General features: G+C 34.8%; 1 protein-coding gene across 8 annotated transcripts in view; it reads left to right on the top strand.

Moving 5' to 3' along the window:
- LOC118737312 (G protein-coupled receptor kinase 2) overlaps positions 1-7,366 on the top strand; it is a 255,458-nt gene that overhangs the window by 124,961 nt on the left and 123,131 nt on the right. The gene's annotated exons all lie outside the window — the stretch shown is intronic.

Raw genomic sequence — 7,366 nt, 5'->3', positions numbered from 1 at the left:
AGCATCTTTGCCAATACTTTTGTTAATCGAAAATCTCATTGACTATAAAACTGCACACCTACCCAAAAAATTTCTAACAATTTAAATTGAAAAGTTCGAAATCTTTATACATTTTTTTTTATATTTTTCTAAATTTTGTATAAACATTGAAACTTTGTGGTGTTAACAGCCGTCTCGGTGAAGTCAATTGGCCACCTCGGAGCTGCGATTTGATGCCGATATTTTTTTTTATGGGGTGTCGTGAAGGACCGAACATTTAGCAAGCTATTCGTGGCTGAACCATCACCAAGATTATTAGGAAAGCTGGGTAAAAATTATGCGTTATTGCGAAGCCAGTATTTGCCAATAATATATCGAATCATTGATTTTTGGGTACCAGCCTTTATTGTGTTTATTGATTTTAATATCGGGAAGAGGGTAGCGTTCGTATGCTCGCTCGAAGTGTTCAGTTCTTTGATTGTCTCGTCCTTTGCTCTGGCTGTGGGGACGTAAATAAACGTGATGTTTATATAGCGAGTCGCCTTTTAAGGAAACATACGCTGCAGAATTCAGTGGACCCTTGAACGGACGGAATAATTAATTTCCCTCTCTTTCTGCTGTAACCCAAACCTTCACAGGGGCTGGTTACTGCTTCTCGCACATGGCTGGCCTCTGGTTGTCCAGGCTGCGCGAACGTGGGCGCAAGAGTAGGCATCGAGTTTAGAAGATGTTCTGTTCACTAAACCCTTTTGCACTCACATTTAAGGTTACCTTCGTTAAAACAAAAAAAAAAAACTAAAATTAAACTTTTTCTAAAGACCTGCACCACCGCGAGTTTTTTGAATCAATGACCTCCGATCACAATAATAATAATAAAATTAAAAAAAAGTGTTTTTACTATATGAATTATAAATGAGCCACTGCAATGGTTGCGGGCGGACCTATTAAACGACTACTTAAATGAAATTCATTTATAATTGCTGGCTAACAAGTTGGGAGTGCTGTGTCGACGTGTACTTTCCATTCGTAAATTTTCTTCTTCGACTTCATATTTTTTGTATTGTATTATGTACTTAGATATTGTCGTGTGGCAAAGCACGCATCCATGAGAAAAACATGTATGCAAAGAAGCTAACATTTTGACGACTAGCGTAAAGCGATAAGCGTAACCAGCAATCTCCGTAACACACGCAAATTTGCGTGCCTTAACACTTTCCTAATGTCGCTGTAACAAAAAAAAAAACAGCATTTTAATACAGAACAGAAGTCAAATAACGGAGGCAGAAAAGTTCCGCACGCACGCTAGCAGTCAACAAAGCAAAAAGCAAAAAGTTGGCCTTTCAGCTAGGTTAGTGCCGTTGTCAGTGGGCCTAGTAGACAACACTGCGGAACTGGCAATCAGTCCGTTTGGTTACTGTCAGATTAGTTATTTAGTTATCTCATAACAAATATGAAAGCTTCGGCTCACTCTATGAAAGTAACGGAAAATCACACGTCGCTCAGACCAATGCTCACGCGACACGCACAGTGTGTTTTTTGAACTCTCCATGTGGATTAATCGTAGGGAATGACTGGCGTGTTAATTTGCTAATTTAGGCACGCAAGAGTTAGAGGCGCCGCACAGTGGGGCAAAAAAGATTGCTGTGGACAAATTAATTTTGAGAGCCCAAATATGAACCGATAGATATCAAGTTTTTTTTGTAAATAAAAGATAATCAAATTTCGCATCGATCTATCCGTGGCGAAACATGAAAGAAAAAATATTTTACGTTTGAATGCTTCCACTGCAATTATTAAAAAATTATTCATTAACATTTTTCCGTAGGATAGATTTAATTAAAAAATGTATTTCATCTGTTATCTTTACTAATATATATTTTGAAAGCCGTTTTTTTTTTTGTTTTTTTCTGTTCGAAAAACTCGAGAACAGCTGCACCGAAATTTTTGAAATTTTGGGCATCGACTCCAGACTATCCAAGGATGATAATAGATTAACAGCAATTTCGATATATCAAGAGGGCGTGACACCTCCCATACAAACTAAAGTTTTCACACAACATATCTTTTGAAGTATTCATCGTAGAGTGGTGTAATTTGGTATAGAAATTATAGAAATAGAAATAGAAATATAGAATATAGAAAAATGGGAGTTATTGAAAAAGGAGGCGAAGCACCTTCCATACAAACTGAATTTCTCACACCACACCACTCACATTCTAATGTATATGTATATATAGCACTACACCTTACTTGTTATTCGAGTGAAATGAAATTGTGAGAAGGATGCACAGCTGCATGCAAATAAAAAAAAAACACAATCAAAAATGCATTATTTAGATTAAGGTGTTAATTTTTTTTTCGATTTCTAAACAGTGGAATCGTGTTCCCCGTCTCAAAATCTATAATATTAGTGTCATAAAACATACAAAACAATTTGTTCGGAACAAATCCGGTGGATTTTGCATGTTTTTTTTTTTTAGGTCAAGGAGTAATTGTGAGTCAATGACAGAAAGCGATTAATTCGCCTGGAGTGTTCAAAAAGCACACTGTGCGGCGCCTCTGACTCTTGCGTGCATAAATTAGCAAATTAACACGCCAGCCATTCCCACGTAGATAGGAATGAAACGATACGAGTAAATGCAAGTACATATTCGATACTTTTTGTTCGATAACAAGTAAATTTGGTATCGATACTTCTGAAGCAAGTATGTACTGTATCGAAACCCGATAACAACGCGAATTTTCTTTCGTATTTTTGCCTCCACTAATTTTAATCGCCCAGTGCTTTATGACTTTTTAAACGCCAGCGATCTTCAAGCATTGAATATGTTATTTTTTTTTCCTGAAACCAGTATGCAATGAACTTTTTTAACAGATATCCATTTCCATGGCCGCAAAAACCAAAAAGTGTATTTAAAATATTTTATTGCTTTTTGTTAATGCACGCTGTGCTTAAGTCAAAAGAACATAAATCCAAAGATTTTCCTTTTGAAGGTCGGTCTTGAGGTCAAGGTAGTTTTCCATGTAATTAGACTTTTAAAATGACAGCGAAATTCAATATCAAACATGTATATGAGATTAACTTCTTGTACACTTTTTCAAGGTATTATCTCTGTTAAATGCCATTCACCATTAAACATAAAGTTTTGTTATATTATGTTGTTTTATTTATTTTCAGTTCCCACATTATTAACTTTTCTTATTCGGAGTTTAGGATTCGCCAATGATGATTAATTTATTACATAAAGAATTTAATTTAATTCAGTTCACACGATTTACTTTCATAACCAAAAGTACCGATACGATTAGGTATTAATACTTTAGATCCGATATTTTTCGGGTATCGATACCTTCCTTCGATACTATTTCCAAGTAAAGGTATTGATACCTGTAAAATTCAAATAACAGAGTGGCTAGTTAAAATAAGAAACATTGCCAAATTATATGAATTTAAATTTCAAACCTTAATTTTCTAATTTGCCTGCTGAAAAGTTAAAAAAGTGGCATTTGCAGCAACAAAATTGCAAACGGCATTTTGTTTCCTCTACTGAGTTCTCCCCCAGTATAAAGAATACCTACAAAAATAGCATTTTTCTCTCGATTTTTTCGCAAAAAATCGGAAAATGAAATTGACAGATTAAACTCAAAAAAAACTCTTTATTTTACACATTTTTGATGGTCTTATATATATTTTTTTTTATATGAAGGTTGAAGTCGGGTTTTTTTTTTTGCTAAAAATTACTTGTTCTTACAAAAAATAGAAGACATCCTTATTTGGTTTGAAGTTTTGTTTACCAAATGCAATGGACAAAAAGTTTTGTAAATACGAACAAGTAGATAATTTTTACCAAAAAAAACCGACTTCAGCTCTCATATAAATATATATATATATATATATATCTAATGATTCACTGATCGGATCTTAACCAGATTAGTATGGGACCACCTCTGAGACACTACCTTTCCGATGCAACAAGAAATTGGTTGAAGTCGTCCAAAGTTATGCGGTAACATACATAAAAAAAAAATAAAATAAAAAAATTAAAATATTCCGACGAATTGATAACCTCCTCCTTTTTTGGAAGTCGGTTAAAAACGATTTTGGCCGCATAAACTCATCAAATTACCTACATATGTGGCCTTAGCAAATTTTTGCACTCCCCGGATCGAATCTCAGCGAGCGAAAGTTTTTTCTTATTTTATACCGACTTCCAAAAAATGAGCAGGTTATCAGTTCGTCGGAATATATATATATTTTTTTTATGTATGTTACCGCATAACTTTGGAGCACGTCAACCGATTTCGATAATTCTTTTTGCATGGTGGGAATGGTAGTGTCTCAGAGGTGGTCCCATACTAATCTGGTTTAGATCTGATCATTGGATCATGAAATATATATAGATATATATATATACTTTTAAGTCGGGTTTTTTTTTTGCTAAAAATTACTTGTTAAATAGCGACTGGTGATTTTTCCCAGCTCGGTTATGAAATAGACTTTCCTGTGGGGTTTATAAGTCTACAAGCAGTAAAGGTATCGATACCTGCATGGTATCGTTTCATCCCTACACGTATATGCATAATTGGCTCCAAACGCTTGCATGATAACTGGCGCAGAGTTTTTGCATTCTCACTCTACTTTTTCTTTAATTTTTAACACAATATTTCATTCTTCTGCCACACGTGATATTCTCACGTCAACTCTAGCTATGTCGAATCACAATATTTACTTTTTGTTCTCTGCATCATTCCTTACTTTGTACATGTTTTCATATTTATGTACTGTTTGCATTGCGTTTTTGTTGGTTATTAAGCCCAGTAAATGATGACTTTATCACAATGTAAACAGCAAGTTTGCAGAGAAAAAAGAATAATAAAACTATAACCGCATGTAGTCTGGACGCTCTACTCGCTCGAGTATCTATGTCTTTTATTTATTATTTTTTGCTTATGTAAACATATTTTGCTGTCTGTAAAGTTTAACTAAAATACACGTGTGTATGTAGTTAGTTTGCGATGAGAGGCATCGAAAAACGTCACGCAATGATGGCATCACTGATTGCTAAGGTATACGGCAAGTCTTTGCATAGGATACAATGAACTTTAGTTTTTATTTAAAGCGATTCTCGTGAAAATCGAATGCCTGCTTAAGTTTGACTATTTTCAAAATTTCATACCTTTCAAATTTTCCGCTGGCCTTTACATCCTCACTGTGCCGGTTGCACCGAAAACAGCACTGCTGTAAATGTAAGCATGGTCGAATACCCGAACTTCTCGATTCCTCGCCGTTCTCGGGAATCGTAACTGCATTTTGCCTCCATCCATATGGCTTTTGTTGGTCGAAAATTTTCCAACCGCATAATTTCACGTCGCACAATGGTCGGAGGGGCCATGTTTTCCGCGAAAAAGGTATATTTGAAAATTGTAAATTAGCAGGAAAAAACTATTCTTATTTAGAAATGTCCCACGAACTCAAAACTGTATTTTCAATAATATATATCCCGCACTGATCTAAAAAGATGTTTATTAATGATAGGGATTTTTGAACTTTGATTTTTTTTTTGCAAGCTCCAATAAAAGTTGTTTAACACTTTTTATTTAATTTAAATTTACTTTTGATTTAGAAATTAGATTCGATTTTTTTGTTGTATTTATAATGGTTTGGTGGTCATCGGAGGGCATATTTCCATGGCCGTCATAAAACCCTAACGAAAGTGGTATATCCGCGAAGGAGTTCTTTTTTTAATGCAAGGTTGATCGAATAACGAAATAAATTTGAATAACTTTGCCCTCTTCACTCCGTGGCGGCAACACTGATCCCAGTGCATGGACTTTACCACTTTATTGGGGTAGATCTACCAACTTTTCAACTGTATTTTATTTTCTACCGTATTTACCAACAAATGCTTAAAATCTACCAATGTTTTCCGGAAAGAAAGTCAAAATATCTAAATGAACGCAGTGTATACATATTTTGCCATATACTGCGTTCATTTAGACATTTTTATTTTCTGGAACGTTTTATTGGCGTAAAATAAATTTTTTGTTGTATTATAAAAAAGTAGAATTTATTCCAAGGCGAATTCATATAAGGTGACAGCAGAAGTTCAAAAACAAAAAGGCCACTAACAAATTTTACGCGTAATGACAATAAGAATCGCCGCGGCGAAAATCCAGCTGCTCTGGTAACACTTCCTTACCTGAATTCGCCTTCAATTATCCTATATGAGTAAATGTACTAACTATCTAATATTGTTTCTTTTAAAAAAATTACCAATTTTTAAATGTAAAATCTACCATTTTTAATTTTTTTGAAGTCCGTGTACTAACTGATGCACTTCGATATTGAATCTCTGTTCTTGAAACTGTATAGCATAGTTGGTGGTTATTGCAAAATGGCTCCATTTTCTTCATTGAGCATTGATTTGACTTCATATTTACCCATACCAAGTTCTAGCACTTTACCATGAATACTTTCAGAGATAGGCAGTATGAAAAATTCGATTTGTATGGAAGGCGGCAAGCCCCCTTTATATATCGAATTTTTTAGCCTATAACCATCCTTGGAAAGACTGCAGTAGGTGTCCGCAATTTCGAAAAAATCGGTACAGCCGTTCTCGAGCTTTGCGAACAGGCTTTTTGGCTTTCAAAATATATGTATGTATATTAGTATAGATCAAGAATGATAGAATACAAGATTGCGCCGAGAGAGAGGATTTTTGAGAATAACTTTTGTGTGACGTCACACTGGTGCAATTGTGAGAGAGAAATGCCAAAACGTGAGCAAGAATGGTAGAAGAAGAAAAAATGTTGCAAGGAAAACGTAAACAAGTTGCACCAGTGTGACGTCATGCAAACAACGATTCTGTCAAATTCGTTAAGAGAGGAATAGCGGTCCGAGATCGGCGCAACCTTTGTATTCTCTCAATCGTGAGTATAGATAACTCGACTCCAGTCCTACCTAGCTGATAAAATCTTCGCAGAGAAGTTTTTCTTCACCTTACCAAAAGAATTGTATATAGAATATAACCGATATCGGACTATAAATACGATGTTTAGGAATAACTCGATTCCAGCACCATCTATCCGAGTTTTCTCTCCGTAATATTTTTCCTTGGTTAAAGACAAACACAACTAAAAAGTTGGCTTAAATCGGGCAATCCGTTCTCGAGTTATGGGCGGTCGTACGTACGCAACTTGGTTTTATATATATAGAGATAGATATAATAGTTTTTGATTAATATTCTAAAAACGAATTTGCATATCCGGGAAATTTTGAAAAATATTTTTTCCCTTTGGCAAAACTTTGTTGTAAAATAAAAATAAAGTTCTGACCAAAATTCATCCAAAACGGAAATGATCGATTCCAACCATTGGTCGATTTCAC

Source organism: Rhagoletis pomonella, unplaced genomic scaffold (genome assembly GCF_013731165.1).
Source record: "Rhagoletis pomonella isolate Grant_MI unplaced genomic scaffold, Rhpom_1.0 Rhpom_scaffold_00004, whole genome shotgun sequence".
Taxonomy (NCBI): Eukaryota; Metazoa; Arthropoda; class Insecta; order Diptera; family Tephritidae; genus Rhagoletis; species Rhagoletis pomonella.
This window is presented reverse-complemented; position numbering and strand designations above follow the sequence as displayed.